Below are 8,714 nucleotides of genomic sequence, written 5' to 3'. Positions count from 1 at the left end.
ATATATATATATATATCTATACTAGGTACACATACATACACGCACGGGCATGCATATGTATACATATGTATTTATCACATTACGACAGTGGCTTTTCTTCGCATATGATACCTCTTCGTTATATACTTGGAAAAATATATACGAAATAATAATTTGTGGTTGTGTAATATAATCTCTTTACGATCTATCTCGGATCAATTTCGTTTATTATTAAAGATAGAAAGTAAGTAGTTTTCTATTTAATTTCGCGATTATTTTATCTCTCGTGACGGTTTTTACGTTATATAATATATTGAAAATTGAATACGATGAAAAAAAGTAGTGAGAAACAAAGTTCTTAGCTTAAAGCCACTGTCACGGTTATAAATATATATGTATATATGCAAAGATACATATAAATACACGTGAACATATACATAAAGAGTCTTATATAGTTTCTCGTAGCTGGCTCCCCTCTCTCCCCGTGCGTCTATCTGAACGCACACGTAGCCCCAACCGTGCACACACCTGTGCACACATGGCGCACACCTGCACGCGCGTATAGATGTAGGCGTGCTCCTTCAACGATCCTTGCTGCCTCGCTGCCGGTAAGATCGTCACTTTCTGTCCAACTATTGTGTCTACGTGTACAGTACGTGTATTACGTATTATACTCCATCATCGTGGAATCTCTTTGACGCAGATCTCGTGACTCTGTCTATTGCGCGCGGGATCGAATTGTATACGAGAGTACACGAGACGCGTGTCTGACTGATTGAAAGAGGAGATTGCGAGCTTTTGCTGATTTATTTTTATTTTTTTTCTTTTTCGCTATTTTCTTTCGATCGGTGTTGTTTCGGGTTATTGTTGATTCGAGTTTCATTTGCACACGCGCTGAATTTACCACGAGATAGGGAGATTGGAAACGCGCGCAGACAGCAAATAGTCGCGGCGTTTGCCAACGTTTGCCAATGTTTGAGGTAATGCCGGGGTGAGTTAAAGAGAATTCGTTGCTTGCTTGCTTGCTTGCTTGCTTGCTTTCGTTGGATAATGTTATTGTTGTTGCCAGAAGAATTTTATTCTTCTCTCTAATTCCATTTTTTATCGCGTTTATTTCTTTTCCAACTCGACGAAAGAAAATTTTCTTATTTTTTGAGAATAGAAGAAGTTTTGAGATTCTTAATATCTCCGATTATTTTTTATTATAGCGAGAACTTTGAAATTGAAACGATCGAAATGTAAATTCTCTTATATTATTTTTATAATTGTATTTTGACGGAGATTGGCTTCGGGAAATATCAGTTATTCGATTCAATAATTGATTTTCAATTCTTACGTGTATTTTTCGCTAAATATTTTTAATTTCAATACCGGTTATACAGAATAATTTCGATATCTTTGGCATTGTCGTGATACTTGATACGATGTGCATCGATCGCATATCGTGCATACTCTTCGATGCGAATCAATAATTATTTGAATTATATTGCTCGAGAAATGCGAAAAAGATATTAGGATATTTAACTTATGCGTGCAATGCGAGGATATATATATGGTGTACTGATAGCTTGATAATCGGATCCTTTGGGCGCAATTTATGGATTTACATACAGAAATCGATTGGAATGGATCGGATTCGATTGGACTAATTGCGTTTCCGGGTATGGGCAAAATTGGATGGAAATTCGAAGGGAAGAGAATTGTAGTTCTGGAGAAGCGAGAAGGACGTTCTATCCTTGTAAGGCTATTTATATTTGCTCGTTTTTATATTTTTTAATTAATTTTAGGAAAATGTTTATTCGATTTTTTCAGTTATCTTCCAACGTACATTTCATCAATTAAATAATATTTTTTAACCATTTTGGTCATTCTGTTCAAGCTTCATTATAAAAAAGTATATTTAATATCTCAGAATGGGAGAAGGAATGAAATTAAACGGAAATTATCTCGCCTTGAAACTTGTTAACATTTGAATTGGTTTATTATTTTATACGATGGTTTTACAAATCGAATTACATCCTTGTTTCTCGAAGCTAAACATATCGTCTTCAACAATATATCAACATGGTAACGTAAAGTCGAAAGAGAGATAATATATACGAGAGTTTCTAAGAATACTTAATTCAGCATTTTAATACAAGCTGTTACCAGGATAATTAACTAGAAAGTATCGTAAGACGACGATTAACACAAGACTCGTTTCTTCCGTTTGAAGTAAAATTTTCTCGCGTTCGATAGTTATTTCTCGATCATTTAAAAATTACGACGCTAATTTTTTAAAAATTATTCACGACATTCAATTTCACATTTTCAAATCGAATAAAAAAAAAAAAAAATCTCAGACACTTGAATTTAGAAAACCAAATAGAATTACATTCCGAGTCGCAATATTTGGGATTGGACGAATACGGGTTCGTTGCGAAACAAGAGCATAAGATTTCGCTGAGCTCTCGATCGGGCAGTATACTATACTAAATTAGGAGATAAAGAACAAACACGCGATTGTCGGTTGGCCAATTGCCGGCTTAACGAGGCGTGCAGAAAATTCGAACGATGCGTCAAGGTGAATACGAGATGAGTTTCACTTCTCGGAGAAAAGGGAGCTTTCGAACGAATCGCTCTCCTTCGCAAGCTCCTTCCCCCCTCCCCATTCGAGCGTCTCTTACTTTCCTTCGCGTGCCAGCAATCGTACGTAAATCGTAGACCGACCATTATTTATTTATACAGCGATTCTCTCGGAAAGGAATCTCCAATTTTCTTTTTTATCTCAGTGCACACTTTTTTTTTTTTTTTTAAGAAAGAAGGAACATTAGATTTCGCGTTTAGAATCTCGAATCGTTTTTTTTTTTTTTCTTTTTTATGAGGAAAGAAGGAAGAGAGATTGATTTGTGTGTAATTTTTGAACAAATCTTTGAAAGCGAATATTAAATTGGAAACGATAACGTGAATAAAAATTTATTTATGATAACGATATCGCGAGGAAAAAGAAAAATATTTCTTCAGCCAATATATCAAATAATCGTGTAAACGATAAGAACGACGATTTTGTTTGTCCCGGTAGCTTTTCTTTATTTTTTTGCGTCGTTCGAACGACGAAAACGATGATTCTTCTATTCCGTTTTTTTTTTTTTTAATTATCGACTTGTTATAATTATATACGCGTGTCGACTTTCGTATTCGCTGAATCATTAAACGAGTTCGATTTCGTTCGTACAATTTTGAATATGCGAATAAATTAATATCACAGTTTAAAGAAAATTGAATTATATTTTATTATAAGTATATTTTATTATATTTTATTATATTTTATTTTATTTTATTTTATTTTTATTTTATTTTATTTTATTTTATTTTATTTTATTTTATTATATTTTATTATAAGTATATTTATATTTATAAGTATATTTTAAGTATATTTTGAAAGAAAAAAGGAAATAGATAAAGTAAGAAGAGTTTATACGATTTAATGGATAGTGTATTATTGAAATTATTCTGTCAATTTATAATTAATTATTTTTAATTATATACCGAAAGTGGAATGAAGGAATGAGTCGTTTTATAAGAATCATCTTTTAAATACTCGTTTCCAAGTTGTCTTTAAAATAAGCACGGAGAAAGCACTGTTTATCGAAGAGTTTCCCGCAGAAACGAAAGAGTTTCGCAACGTGAAGCATGTTATTGTCGAATATTCTGGAAAAATATCAATATTTCTGCTGAGAGAGCACCTTGGAATAGATATGCACCGTTTTCACATTTGGATGAATATTTTTATGCAAATTCAATTTCCATTTACTCTGTATCGAAGTATCTCTTTTCTTTTTTCAAATTCAATTTCGAATTCGTTTTGAAGCTGCAATATTTTTCGAATTTTCCTTCATTCGACGTATTATTCGTATAAAATAACGTTCGAATCGATTCATTAATTCTTGAAACAAATTACAATTTCAAAGAATCGTCCTCCCCTCGATTTCAAATTTTTCTCAAAATCAGGGAAGGTGAGATAGGAAAGTTCAAATCATGGGCAGGTTTTCCACGCGGATGGAATTGAAAGATAGAGGTCTGCAGCCACCCTTTTTGTTGTCTTTCCCACTTTAACGCGGTTTTAACCGCAACCTTTCACGACTCTCTCCCCGCGAATCGATCGAGAAACTCCCTTTCGCATCGTTGTTCTTCCACCTTTCGTTCTTATCTTTTCGAAGGAAAAAATTAAACAATTGAACAACTTCTATGGTTGTTATTGGAAAAATTTGACTAGATTGTTGGGCTCATTGTAACGAGGTTTTTTATTGAAAACTGGGGATGAAATTGGATATTTTGTTTTGATAGTTTCTGTCGAAATATGGAATTTTATTTTACGTTTTTTCGACGTTTGGAAATTTATTATACGATCTGTGATTAAAAAAAAAAAAAAATCGGAGAGTTTTCGAAAGTTTGAAATGGAAAATAGATCGATAGATTTTATATTTTCGATATCGAGTGATTGAAAATTAATTTTGGTTACAAATTTTTCGATATTAGAAAATTCAATTTAAAAACTTTCGAGATAGGAAAGAATTACGAGAGGAGATAATAAGTGTTTGCTTGCTTCAATCATCTCACTTTTGTGCAATTTCTTTATATAAAAATCTCGACGAAATGAAAACCGTCGAGCGGTAATAAAATATTCACTTTCAAACTTTCCAACTTTTAAAAACATTTTTCACAACGCAAAAACTATCTTATAATTTTTCCATTATAAATTACTCCTCCTCTGTCCACAACAAAACCTTTGCAATCCCCTGTAAAGAATACCTCTTTTTATCCTATTATTATTTCTCTCTCTCTCTCTCTCTCTCCAAGAAATCTCACTGTTTCGACGATGTTCGACTCCCCAGCCAATCTCAAAGGGAATGAAAATCCCCGATCGTGGCACTAACGTTATCTAACGCCAAGACACGGCATTGCGCCTGGAACTGGTTTACTCGCGAGTCGCCATTTAATCCGCGGCGTGGGCCGTGGTTTCGCCACGAGTAAAAGGATCTCGCCCCTCGTTTTCCACACGCTCGTGAAAAATATCGAAAGAGCGCGGAGTGATCGAGGCAAAAACGTTCCCCTCCCTCGGTTATTAAATTTGTTTAACCCTTTAAGTGTGTTATAAATTGTATAATTAAGATAAATAATAATTTAAATAATTCATAAATTTAACAACTAATTAAATAACCTAAAAATTTAATAACTAAATAATTTATAAATTTAATAACAACAATATTAAACAACACTATTAATTTTTGCTAATGTCAAATAGTGTGGCTGCTAATAAAATAAAAATGAAATAAATGCAAGAAAAGAAAATGTTTTAAAATGAAGTATCACTTCATGATGATATAATTTAAAATTAGAACGTATATATTTTCATTTTAATTTTCGTGTAAAATCCATACTTTGTCGATCGTGTTTTTTATTTTTTTTATACGATATTTTCTTACTTTCTATACTTTTCGTAATTTATAAAATAATTAGAATTATATTGGCTAGTATTATGATTCGATTTTAGTAAAATACTTTTTTTTTTAGAACGATCGACTGTGGTAAAAATACTCGCAGTTGAATGGTTAACGAGCAACGAGGAGTTAGTTATATTTTCGCATCGCGTTATTACACCGCGCCGTGTCATTATTGCTTGCTTGGACGCGATTATGTTGCCTAATTACGCGAGGAGAGTAAGCACAAAAAAAGGGAAATGGAAATAAAATATTTTTATATCAAGTCTAATACAATGAGTAATTAGTTGATCTTTTTTGATGAACAATTTCGTAATGATAAGAAGATCGATATAAATAATGAAGTATCGTAACGAATTACAAAAGATTCTTCATATTTACAGTGTAATATTCATAAGAAATATTTGAACGTTTTTATTAAAATAGAAAACAAAATAATAAGCAATAATAATAATAATATTTTTATTTTACAGCCATGAGCTTTAACGATTCGTGAAGAAAATGGAATTCTCTCGTAATTAATTTCATAATAATGACGTATTTTTACTTCTTCATTCCTTGAAGCCGTTGAAGCTCTTTTTCCTTTCGATTCTTTTTAATATTCGAATTACATCATGTAACTAATCATATTATGAATAATTCTTATTTGAAACACGGTACATATATATATATATATATACATTCCTTTTTCCTATTGTGGACGGTATTTTCATACTTATCCCTCTTTTGTAGGAGACTGCACGATATACCGTGGTCGTTTTCGTGATGATTGTTCGCTTCATTTCCTGCATCCTGTTATCTCCTTGCAGCTCTATCGATCGGCCATTGTCCGCGTTTTTTCTGGGAATAATAAACGGGCGCGGCCCAATTTGCTTTCAAACGTGCCTCTCTTTCGTTTTGAACTTTGTTTTAAACCCGTGTTTCTATGCAACACGGAACGGATGCCAATGATGCATCAATGGATCGATCCTCGTTGCGCGTTTCAACAACGGATTAACACGTTCACTGCCACGCGTGTTCCTAAAGAAATCTCCTTCAGGTCAAGCGTACTTCAGTACTTGTACCGATATTTTAGTAATGCGAGTGTGGTGGTCGCAAGAATCATGTCTCGCATCATTTGTTTCCATTATTACTGTTCACGTCTGCAATAGAATATTGAGAATAGTAATTGTATTGATAATAGTATTGATTTATATAGTATATTTTGGATATTTTAATTTGGATTATAATATGAATGCCCTTCGACTAATCGTAACAAATACACTTCTTAGTTGTGACTTGCATATAAATTATTCGTGGCTTGTCTATTAGAGACCAGGATCTCTCACAATTACTGTTTTGCGCAATAAAAGTATTGAGAATAGTAATTGTATTATAGTATAGTATATTTTGGATATTTTAATTTGGATTATAATATAAATGCCTTTCGACTAGTCGTAACAAATACACTTCTTAGTTGTGAATTGTATATAAATTATTCGTATGGCTTGTCTATTAGAGACCAGGGACTTCTCACAATGTCACAGCAGATAATCGTGTCTGATGATTAGAGTAGAATATATTCATAAACTAATTGTCGTATCACCATGAGACTCGTGATATTAAGATTAAAAGATTTAGAGAATTATTTAGAGCTGCAAAATTGTTAGGATTATTTAAAAATACAACGAAATCTTGTCAAAACCTTCAACGGAGTCAACATAATATCGTAGTTCGAAAAAATAATTCTATTATAAGTATAAGTATTAGATTGCATGCAAATTATGTTATTCGGATAAAAGACGATAAACGGATCGATCAAACGCAAAGGAATTTAAAAAAGACAATAATTTTTTATCCAAATTGTTTGGATTGTTAACCTCAGCTTTGTGTAGAATGTTTTGAAATTTTACATTCAAAATAATTTTTTTATTATTTTTATAATAATTTAATAGTTTTATTACAGAATATCTTTCCAAATACCTATGAAGATCGTTCATAAGTGGTCAAATAAGTGAATAAGTGATAAGTTCGAAATCTTATTTTTGCATCGTGGACGATAATTTTTTTCCAAGAATGGAAGAAACGTATTGCAATTTGGAAAAGTAATTGAGTAAACGATAAAAATTATCTTTGCACGTGTTCTATTTGTATTTTCCTTATCGCTTCGACCGAGTGTAAAAAAATAGATTACGGATGTTTATCCAAAATCAAAATTTTTATCGACGATGTTTGAAGAAACGGATTCGTTCCACGAATATCGCTATATTTTTTTTTCTCGCGTGTTATCTGCTCTTTATAAATTTTTCTACTTTCAAATTTTGCATAATTGAAAGCCGCAATCTAGAAAGAAGATCAAGCAAGGAATTAGGAAGAAAGCAATTATATAATAATTAATAATTCTAGTTCTTTCGATATTAAAATTTTTGAAATCTCTTATGTCAGACAATAGAAAGTATAATAATTACACGTGGTAACATTTAAGACACGAAATATTTTCAATTGCAACTCATTGTGAAAGGATTTAATAATCGTCTGTTATCGTGGAAATGACAACAAAATTTCAACGTGAAGATTTTACAATTTTTAAAATTTTTAAAATTTTCTCGCAACGAGAAGGGGGATGGAAAAGGGGTTGTGATTCTGTCTCGTTGAAACTTGAAGTTTTTTTCCTCAACATTTTAAAGAAAGAAGAAAGCGTTGGAGATTTAAAATATTATCGCGATAAAATAAAGAGTCGAGTAGAAATTAGTTCCTTGGTTGGTCTCTCGGTTGGGAAGAGTCGAGGCGAAAGATAGATAAGAAGAAGGGTAATTGATCGATACTTTTTCTATATAGCGGTGGAAAAATTGAAAGGCCACGCGGATAGGGTTGAAAAGGTTGCTATAGGAACCATAAGCATACCTGTGAACTTTTTATCGCGTTATCTCATCGATATTCAATCCCCGTCTTTGAAAAGTTCGATCGATGTAAAAAGAATCCGTATACCCCCTTGATACCTAGCTCGAGATATCGATAATTTCGAATTTTCAAAATTATTGCTTAAACCGATAAGAATTTTCGATAAAAATTAGAGCGTTAATTAATAATATTGGAGATAGAAACATTGGGAATAGATTATCAAGAAATCGTTTAAAACTATGAAGAATGAAAATTAGAGATATTCCAAAACCAAAGATCAATAATAAAATACTGAATAAACTGTAATACTATCGATAGATATCACCGTCGGTAACCGCTACAACCGCTGAATTCTTTTCAATTCACGCATCGACT

The 8,714-nt window shown here is 32.2% G+C and overlaps 1 protein-coding gene and 1 long non-coding RNA gene across 4 annotated transcripts in view; one reads left to right on the top strand and one right to left on the bottom strand.

Moving 5' to 3' along the window:
• LOC102670652 (IQ motif and SEC7 domain-containing protein 2) overlaps window positions 1–8,714 on the top strand; it is a 79,000-nt gene that overhangs the window by 19,902 nt on the left and 50,384 nt on the right. The gene's annotated exons all lie outside the window — the stretch shown is intronic.
• LOC102681926 overlaps window positions 5,088–8,714 on the bottom strand; it is a 13,687-nt gene continuing 10,060 nt past the window's right edge. The window contains exon 3 of the long non-coding RNA XR_420587.2: window positions 5,088–5,099. This is a non-coding gene — a long non-coding RNA (uncharacterized LOC102681926). The remainder of the gene's footprint in view (window positions 5,100–8,714) is intronic.

This window comes from Apis dorsata, unplaced genomic scaffold (assembly GCF_000469605.1).
Source record: "Apis dorsata unplaced genomic scaffold, Apis dorsata 1.3 scaffold_10, whole genome shotgun sequence".
Classification (NCBI taxonomy): Eukaryota; Metazoa; Arthropoda; class Insecta; order Hymenoptera; family Apidae; genus Apis; species Apis dorsata.
Note: the sequence above shows the minus strand (reverse complement) of the source record. Positions and strands in the feature narration are given on the sequence as shown.